Raw genomic sequence first — 9,981 nt, forward strand, 5'->3', positions numbered from 1 at the left:
CTGACTTTGGGGGGCCGCAGGGGCAAGAACCCCTGAAAATCAATAGTCTGGACGTGTTGGGCGAAGAGCCACGGGAAGGTGGCTCAGAAACCTCCCGGCTGGGGAGCCCGGACACCCCAGCTACCCCGCCTGGTGCAAGACCAAGGGAGGGGCAAAGGGGCTTCGCGTCAGGGTATGTGCCGGCGTTAAGGACCTGGATATATGTCTTTGCTAAGAGCCTGTGCAGTGTTACAGGCCCTTCGGCTGCTCCTTGAAGTCCTGCTGACGGCTGTGAAATATGGGGGGCGAGTGCGGGGCAGCACATCTGGGCGGGATGGAGCGAGCGGCTCCGGGGCTGGGGCTGGCACGGCAGGTAATGAGACGCAGATGAGGGGAGGGAGTGTTTTTCCTGGCAGTCCAGATGGGCTCAACATAATACTTGATTTAGAGGGTTTGAAAGCGGGGCCTGCCTGCCGGGGAACAGACCCAGAGCACTTCCCGGGGTGGCAAGGGGGGGTCTGAGCTGGCTTTTCAGATATTTAATGGCCCAGCGCAGTCTAAACAGGGAAGTACTTTGGGGTGAGATTAGCACAACATAATCACATCTTAAAAGGTCTTCAGAGACACAAGGCACGTCCGCTCTCATATTAATTACTTGTTATTAATAAAGCTGGGGTCAGACTAGAGGTGTTCACTCCGGAGCGTGCTGATTCCCTCTCTGCAGAGCAGTGGTGTATCCGAAAGCAGCACAAAGGCCTGCAGCCTCCACCTGTGCCCGTCCCACTCTGGAAACCAAATGGCCAACATTCCTACAGCCACCTTTAATACTAATTTGCCCTGTAATACCCTGAAAGGGCCACATCTTTCTAAGTGTCCAGCACACCTCCGAGTGCTGTAAAATAATAATAGCCAAGGTGTTCTCAGCACGAGAATTTCCTGCTATGATTGATATCTAATTTGCAGTGGAAATACAGCAGCCTGTGTTCCCGGGGCCAGGCTGGCGCAGCTGGCTCAGTAGGAGTCGGCTCCCTCCATCGCTGTGGGGCTGATCCCCAGGCTATGGCTGCGCTGGGCTGGGGGGAATTAGCACCCGTTCCCGTTTGCCCTTGCTCTGGCGTCCCCCGGCAGGGAAGGGGCTGAGAGGCGGGTGGGATGCAGGGTGTCCTGGGGGTGATGTGCCTGGGCAGCGTGTGCAGGAACACGCTTGGGTTTCCTGATCGCTGAGCAAGAGCAGCCAGAGAGCACGTGGGGATGGGGCAGGGCATGGGGGATCTGCACCAGGGAGGCCAGTGTGCAGGTCTGCTGCTTCGGAGCTGCGCCTCGCTGCGATGCCAAGGAGAGGCCTTCCCCCCAGCGGGGAGGTACGTGTCCGGGGCACCCTGTCGGCTCTGCTGCGGGCAGCCCTTGTGCTGAGTAGCGCTTGATGTTTTTTTACTCTGCAAATTTCTCTGGTTTCTCTGAACTCAGGTAAGGTTTTAGCATCCACAGCCTGTGGCAAGGAGTGCCCGGGATTACCCACACACCGAACGAGGCAGCACCTCCCTTTGCTCGCCAGTCCTTGCATGGGATGCCCCTGGTTCTTGCACTGGAGAAAAAAGGTGAGCATCCCTGTGTGGCATCTCCAGGCAGCTTGTGACTCAGTAAACTTCTTCCCAGTTGCCGTGACTGCCCGAGGTCCTCGTAGTTAGCCTCAGGTAACAACCAGTTAGAAGCAGAGACAGGACGCTGTGCATCTCCTCGAGTGGTGCTGGGACCGGGGGTCTCCTGCGTGGCCTGGGAGTCCCACAGTGGCCACTGGCTCTCTCCCTGCCCCGTGCAGACAACACGTGGTTCCCACAGCCCCTCGCTCATGCTGCGGTACCGACCTGTAACCCCCCTGCCCGTCAGCTGCGCCGGGAGTGCCCCGTGCTGTGGGTGCGGTGGCCCGTCGCTGCCACCCACCTCCGGTCCCCCTCCTGCCCCGGGGCACCCCACGGGCACGAAGGGCGCGAGCGAGCGACAGCCCTTTCTTGTGGCTGGCAGGAAGGGGGGCAACGAGCACCTGCATGGGGGATTTGCACAATAACCCAGGCGGGGAGCAAACCCGGGCCTCCGGCAGGCAAGTCCTGCTCCCGGCTCCCTGCTGGAAACCTGCCCCCCCTGCCCTTCCTGCCTGGGCGCCCGCCTCGTGTGCCGGCCCCAGATACGTGCCGTAGCTGTGCCGGGAGCGGTGTCTCGCTGGCTGCTGGTGTGGTTTGAGCCCCCCCATCTCTCGTGACCGCCTGCCCCTGTCGGGGCTGGCTGCTCCGTGTGCTGCAGGCAGGGCGAGAAGGGGCTGGTTCGGTGCCAGGTCCCGTAGGAGCAGCGGGGTTCTGGCGGTGCTGCCTGGAGAGGTGGGGCGGGTGACATGGGACCTGTGGGGTAAGGACCTGAGCTGGGGCAGCTCCCTGGCGGAGGCAGCTGGTTTCAGCCTAAGGACCAGCTGAACAGGCACATGTCCCTCTCGCTGTGCATCTTCCGGGCTCCTCTCCCCTAGCAGCGTGCTGTCAGGCACCCACCGGTGCCCAGCAGAGATGGCCATGGGCGGGCAGTCGTTGCTCGGTGTTGCTGCTGTGCCCCCTCAATGCTGGTGATGGTCGTGAGCCCCAGCACCACTCCTCCATGTGTCCTCTGGATGGTCTGCCTCCCCCTCCCCATCCGTCACCCACAGCGTCCCTCCCCACACCCACTCACGGCACCCACCCAGCTATGCCAGGCTGCTCCTTGCCTAGAAGCCCCGAGAGACACTTGGGCAGGAGGCTGAACGGGGACATTCATTCATCTGCTTTGGCCTTGGCATCTCACAACCCTCCTGCAGAAGGGCCATGTCCACGTCCCACCGGGGCGCGGGGCCAGACCTCCCCCAGGGCAGCTGGGGCGGCGAGAGGATGCCCAGGCACGGGGGACAGGGCACAAGGGCGTGCAGGGCTGGCACCCTCGGGGTTCCCACCCTCGGTCTGCCTGCTTCACACCTTGCGCTGCCCACGCTTTTATCCAGGATTTGGGCAAGGCACGAGAGCAAGGGCAAGGAAAACCGGCCGGCGCGTCCTCCCTCGGGCAGCAGGAGAGCCTGGAGGGTCGGAAGTCGCCTGTTTGTTTAAGGTGCAAACAAGTGCTGTTAATCTGCTGCCTGTTTGTATTTCTTTAGAGCCCCCGAGTGTGGGTGGGGGAGCGGAGATGGGGTCTCCCCTTTGTGCGGGGGGCAGGGTCAGGCTATTGGAAGTGGAGGTGAGAAAACACAGAGGGGCAGCTGGAACCTGCTTTGGGAGGGAAAGATTTTTTTCGGCTATTTATGATAATTAGTGGGAAACGTTCCTCAAGCGTTTCAGATGATTCTGTAATGAAGTTGGGCCGAATGTTCCCGCTTTGTTCCCCTGGAACCATTAAAAATCCCCCTTCTTTGCCTGCCTTAATGCAATGCTCAAAAGGCACAATGGCATTAAAAGTGGCTCTGGGCAGGGCGGCACGCCTCCTGCCCCGCCAGATAGAGCCCTTCAGAGCCCAGATTTCCTGGGTTATAAACCTCAGCGCTCGCAATGTTCCTGCAAAGGCTGCTGCGGACCCCGCGCCTGGGGCTCCTCCACGTCCCTGGTGCCAGTCAGTGCGTGTGAGTGCCCGCCGACACAAACCCACCGGCATGAGAAAGGGCAGGCACAGCAAGGGATGCCGTTGCTCCGCTCCTACAGAAAAGCTGCTTTCAGCCCATGATTGTGCTGGGAGTTTGCTGGGGTAAAATGCTGCGCCGGGAGGGGACCGGTCCCTGTGCAGGGGGAAATGGGGAGTCCAGCCCCAAGGAAAGTACTTCTGAGTCAGTGCTGTTCTGGGCCAGATCCTGCCCTGCCTGCTGGGGCCGGGCAGTCCCCCAGGCACCGGCACAGAGCAAGGCAGCCGAAATCCAGCCGTGAGCCTCCGGGTGGATTGCTAGCAGGCTGCAAGAGCTGGCTCATTCTCCTCTTGCTTTTAGCAGTGGAAAGCTTCTCCTGCATAAGTGATGAAAAGAAAATCCACCTGCCTGATCTCACACATCTATCAGCGCTATTTCCCCAAGGATGATGCGTAAAGCTAATGGGAGCTCTCCTGCTAAAGCCGTGATAAAAAGGCAACACTGGCAGGAGCTTTTAGCGTACTGGTGGGGGCTGAATGTGATGGGTTTTGGTGTCCCCATCAATATTCCCATCTGGACTCTGGCCGGTGAGCTCAGCATCCCAGGCTGGGACACGGGGCTGCAGCTGGCAGGGGGGAGCTGCTCCCCTCCTGCTCCACCCCTGGCTGGGCGAGGGCGGCTGGGGAGCACTGGGGCACCCGGGGAGCACTGGGGCACCCGGCAGCAGCACACCCCTGCGGTGCTGCGAAGGCAGGAGGGTGCTGTGCCTGCTGGCCGGGCTCCTTCCTTCCCAGCCACAGCTGGTGTTATTTAGATGGTGAGCACTAACTGGGATCACGCCACCCGTAATGTCCACTCGCTGCCCCATGGCTGGAGCCGACACGCCTCACTGAGGCGTTAAATCATCAGGCTGGGGAGGAGAGGTTCGGGGCTGGGAGCACGGCTCCCCGCGAGTGGCCCCGTCTCTCCACCTCGCCTGCCCCGGCTGGCCGTAATCGAGCGATGACCCCGGCCCCCTCGCTCCTTTCAGAGGGGGAAAACTTGCAGACGAATTCCTGCCGGCGAGATGTTGGAGCTCTCCTGGGTGGTGGGATAAAGATACCTGTCATCTCCGCCCGGCCTTGCTGGGAGCACGGCTGGTGGCTCCGAGCGCTGTGGGAACGGGCCGGGAGGGCTCCCAGGAGGAGCGTGAGGGCTTTCCTTTTCCCCGAGGCAACACACGGCCGCGGCAGCGGCGCGGCGGCACAATGAGCCCTGCTGTGAATCGGCTGGAGCCCTTACCTCTGGTTTCTGTTACGGCAGGTCCTGAGGCACCGCTTGAATTATGATGCCTTTGCCAGTCCCTGTGTCTGTCCCAGCAATCTTTTTTGGGGAAAAACCTCTAGATACGCAGTAAATTTTCTTTGGAGCTGAGGTAGAGGTATTTGGACACCTGCTGGCACTGAGATGGGGTATATTTGGCTGGTGTATGTCTGCAGGGAAGGGTGATGGGTCCCGGGTGAAGCATGCCGCGTTTGGTCTTGGAGATGGGGACATCAGCGAGGGGTGCTGCCCGCATCATGCTTTAAGCCTCCACACTGAGCCAAATTGCTCTCCTTGCAAAGTTAGCCATGGGACGCCAGCTAACTCGATGTGAAAAGGCGACGGCGTTGGGCCTTGTGGACCATGGCAAGCCCGTGGCTTCCTGAGGAGCATGCAGAGGGTGGGCACTGGCAGCACGCAGCAGCTCTGGACAAGACTCAGCATGTCTGATGGACCAGGCAGCTCCGATACCACCCGCACCCCTGCAGCACACCTCCACCCCTTCACTCTTCTTCCCCCCCCGGGTCCGGCAATTGCTTTCCAACAAATTATTTCCATAAGCTCTTGGCAGCGGCCGGAGACAAAAGCTCAGGTACGGAGTGGCGGCGCGCTCCTGACCTTTCCCACCGCCGGACAAACGGAGCCAGCAGCACGAGGCGGGCGCACAAAGGCTCTGCGCCGGCCGGAGCACTGACCCCGCCGTGCCACAGCTACCTGCTGCTCCGCCACAATGGCCCTGCGGCCCCGGCCGGCCTGCCGGGGCGATGAAAAAGGGTCTGAGATAATAATGAGCCTGACTACCACTGCTCTCTTCAGAGAACCGAGTCAACTCCTTGGGAAGAAAGAGAAAAAAAAAAAAAAAAGGAAGAAAAAAAAAGAAAGAAAAACCCCTCTTGGATAATAAAGAAGTAACAAATGAAGACTGAAAGCCTATAGAAGGCGTCTTAACCCAGTGAAGAAAAAAAATGTCAACATCTGTGGAGCTGTCTGCAAAAACAGACCAAACCTCTAATGAATACCCTCTAGAAAAGGCATTCACTCAAGGAAAGGCAAAAGGCTACATTTTTCTATGGAGGTATAAAGATTTTGATGAATCTGCCCTTTCCCTTTCCAGTGCAGTTGAACCAAGCGCTAATGTTCATCTTCAGCTGTATTAAAGGGTGCAGGGGGGGGCGGAGGGGGGAAGAGTCTTGATCTGAAAGCTTATGAGGAGGGTGGATTTAGGGAGCCTGGATAGATGTCTGAGCACTAAGGCAAGGAAGAAAAGCAACAGGCATTAGAGAAAATACTGTTTAACAAGAGTTTCTTTAGTCAGCCCATTTGAGCAGAGATTGGTGCACCATAAATGTAATCCTCTTAGTGCTGACTTAAACGTGTTTGTACAAAACAGGGAAATATAATATGAATGTAATAGTCACGTTTGCTAAAATGCTTAATAAAAAGACAAAAGTCCTTTATTTTGATCTTCAGCTCTAGTGCGGGCTTGGGGCACAGCAGATGTCTTCTCAGAAGACTGCTTGGAAAAAAAAAAAAAAAAAGAAAGAAATTCAGAATATGGCTGTGGCCTGGCTGGCTGCGCTGCACGGCACCACAGCATCCTCACCGGGCTCATCGCCGGTGAAGCCAGCCCCTGCCTAGTGAGCCCTAATGGCATGCAAGGCCAGCTGCATGGCTTCGACCCTATAAATGCTTGATGAGGAGCTGTTAGTAAACGAGGTGTGTTTCAGGTGGGAAGGCAATTCTCTTTCCTGGCCCCGGAGGTTTTTGCTGGGGGGAACAGTGTTAAGGAATAGTCCCCAGCTGGGAAGGGTGCAGCTCCTCCTGAGCCAGGCAGAGTTTAAGTCCCCGGCTGTCAGATTCAGACCCAGACGGAGCTGTCGTGGAGGGAACGTAACAGCCAGACCCAGGTGCTTCCTACCTTGTGCTGTGGACGCAGCAGGAAAACTGATGGGTAGACTTTCTGTAATCGCCATCCTAACACCTATGCTAGCCACAGACTAATTTGTAAAGACGCAAGTGGAATTTCGCAGGATTTTTTGTGGTTTTTTTCCTTTTTTTCTCTTATTTTTTTCTAATTTCTGTAGGATAATAATGGAAAATGCTAAGTTGAAATGGCAGTGTTTGGATTTGACTTAGCTTTCTAAACTTTTAATTAATGTTGACGCTGTACAGCCATACTGGCTAATGTTAAATATATTAGATGTTTTGGTGGGTGCCTGGTCGTGCCAGGGTGCCCCTACAATACCACCTCCCGGAGACGGAGGGGTGGCGTAGGGACAGGGCTGTCTGCTTTCTGCTGCAGCAAATGTCAGTGCAAACTAGGTAAAACTTGTTTCCTGAAGCAAATTTCCACTCCAATAGGAACAGAAATGCCCTGACGGTTTTGGAAGCACATCAGATGTTTTCTGGTATGGCCCACAATGTGTACAGCGAACGCAAGGCATTTTCTGTGGAGAGCAGATATTTTCCACCATAACAACATTTTTTGTTTAAAAAAAAAAAAGTCATCCGGTCTCCCAATTAAGAAGAAAGAAAAAAAAGCTTTGAAAGCAGATAGTTTGTGACTGCCAGGGTCCTGTGCTCAGGCGCTGCAAGCAGCGGGCGGGGATGGAGCAGCCCCTCCAGCTGCAGAGGAGCGAAGGGGAGTCGGGGGGGTGAGCTGGGCTGGTACCTGTGCCTGGCTCCTGCCAGCATGTACGTGCGGTTGCGTTGATGCCATAGGATTCAGATCTCCAGCATCTCCCAGGTCCTCTCCATCGCTCATCGCCGGCCGGGGAGGATGACAGGTCCTGTGTTTCCCACCAAGCACCTGCTCGGGAAGGTCTGCTGGGGCCACCACAATCAGTCGTGGCTTGAGTGTGAAATGGTGAAAAAAGACTTAAAAGAGCCAACTTGCTGCCTGCAGAGGATGGATGCATTTTTGGTAGTGGGAAGAAAGGAAACGGCTTAATTATTTGGGTCCACCATCACTTTTTTTGGAGGCTGCTTCCTTGGGAATTTTCATAAAATAAAACATGGGAGGTTTTTCTGTGGGGCAGGGGAGCTCTCCGTGCTTGGGGCTGCTGGCTCGGGCAGCGGTGCCCTTGCTCTGCGCTGGGCAGCAAGCGCGACGTGCCACGTCTTGCCAGGAGGCAGCGCAAGTGCCGGAGCACGGCAGAGCAAAGGGCACCAAAGCAGAGCCGAGGAGCCGGCAGGTACCTGCTGTCTCCCTGTCACCTGCCGCATTCTGGGTCAGAGCTTCCCCGGCAGCGGGTGGGGTGTGCAGCCCCGTGTCGGGGAGCAGGGGGGCTGAGCACCGCTGAGCCAGGGCTGGGGCAGATAAATGCAAAGGGCTGAAAGGCGCAGCAGCCCTGGGGGTAGCGGTAGCATCTCCCTAATTCTTCCTTCCTGCTTTCTCCCATGCTTGCTTTGTTTCTCTCTCCTAATAGCAACAGCAGAGCCTCCGAACCCTGCTATGTTTCCTCCTGGCACACCTGGTTCCTGAGCCTCGTGTGCGAAAGGCACATTTCTTCACCAGCGATGTCGTTACTGTAACGGGAACAACACGGTTTACAACCCAATAAACCCCACGTCCTTCTGTGCAGGCTCTTCTTACGTGATGCTAATGCTTACAAGATGTGCAACACTGCGGGACAGCCCCGGTAACCAACGCCCCAGCAAGCAGCTTGTGGTTTACACTGCTCTGCGGCCGCAGCCTTTGCTAATTAATCCCAGCGACGAGCCTCCCACTATCGGCAGACCTGCGGCCACTGGGTGCCGGTGCCCACTGCGGCTCCAGCTCCCGGCTCCGCGGCAGAGCACGAGGCTCTCTCCTGCCTGCGATGGGTGCCCCCAACCGCAGCCCACCTTCAGTCCCCGCTTTTGGCCGCAGCTCGGGGCTGTTTATAGCCCGGTGCCGGCCGTGGCTCGGCGGGATGCCCAGGCGCCGGGGGAAGCACGGCTTTGTCTCGCAGCGGCGTTGTGATCGCATGCAGCGGCGTTGTGATCACACACTGCGGCTAACGTGATTTACATCCCATATTCGACCTCTGGCGACTTCAAAGCTTGGGCAAGAGGGGGATTAAGCAGAGGGGCTGGGGCTGAGGGAGCTGGGGGGGGGCTGGCTCACCTTTGAGCTCCCGTCGTCCCCTCCCCGCCAGACCCGGGATAATCATCTCCCTTTGTCCTGCCGGGCAAAGCCGGGGTGCAAACACAGGGACCTTGTCAATATTGGTTTTTGAGAAGACTTTTTTTCTATTCTCCCATGTCTGGAGTTTTTGTACCCAAATCCCCCTGGGGCTGCCCAGCCTTCCCCTGGGAAATCGGGATCCCGGGGGTCCCCGCTAACACCAGCCATTGATTGAAATTTCACACCCACCTGTTTGCACACAAGATTTAATTTGGTTGATTCTTCATGCCCTTTTCCTGCTTAATTGTCAACCTATTGACCTTAATATTAAAAGGGGCTAAGGGCAAGGGAGGGAGAGACTACATTTCTGGAAGGGAACAAAAGCTTCTGGAGAATAAAGTAGGCACAGCCAACCCTGAGCTAATGAGTCCCCGCCGCACGCAGGAGCCGAAACCCCCGTGCGCTGCCCTTGGCTGGTGCGGCACTCCTCTCCCGTGCCTGTCCCTTTCCTCCCTGCCCTTTACAGGACCCACAAGTTTAAGGCCAGGAGGGACGTGAGACCACCCAGGCTGAGCCTGGGCACGTACCAGCTTTGTGAACATCCTTGCTGAAATGCCTCCTGTTTGGCGGAAGATGCAGGAAACTGCCCCGGCGGTGCAGCAGCAGCAGTGGGCAGAGGTCAGGAGAGTCCCGCACACCTGCACGGCAAGCGCCGGTCCCTGCCCCGGCGCTGCGGTGTGGCTCTTACACACACATCAGAGCAGCATCCGTGCGGCAGCGTGAAGCCGAGCCCAGCTGCAGCCTGCACCCAGGGGTGCTCCGGCACCCTGGCCCGCGTGCCCCGCCAGCTGGGGCTGGGCCAGTGGCGGAACCGAGCGTCCTCCGCCCGGCACAAGGCAGCCGGCGGGGAATCGCCTCCCCGGCCTGTGAACTAAAGAACGCAGCAGCTCGCTCAGCCGCAGCAGCACCG

Source organism: Phaethon aethereus, assembly GCF_964289735.1.
Source record: "Phaethon aethereus genome assembly, chromosome: 9".
In the NCBI taxonomy this organism is placed as follows: Eukaryota; Metazoa; Chordata; class Aves; order Phaethontiformes; family Phaethontidae; genus Phaethon; species Phaethon aethereus.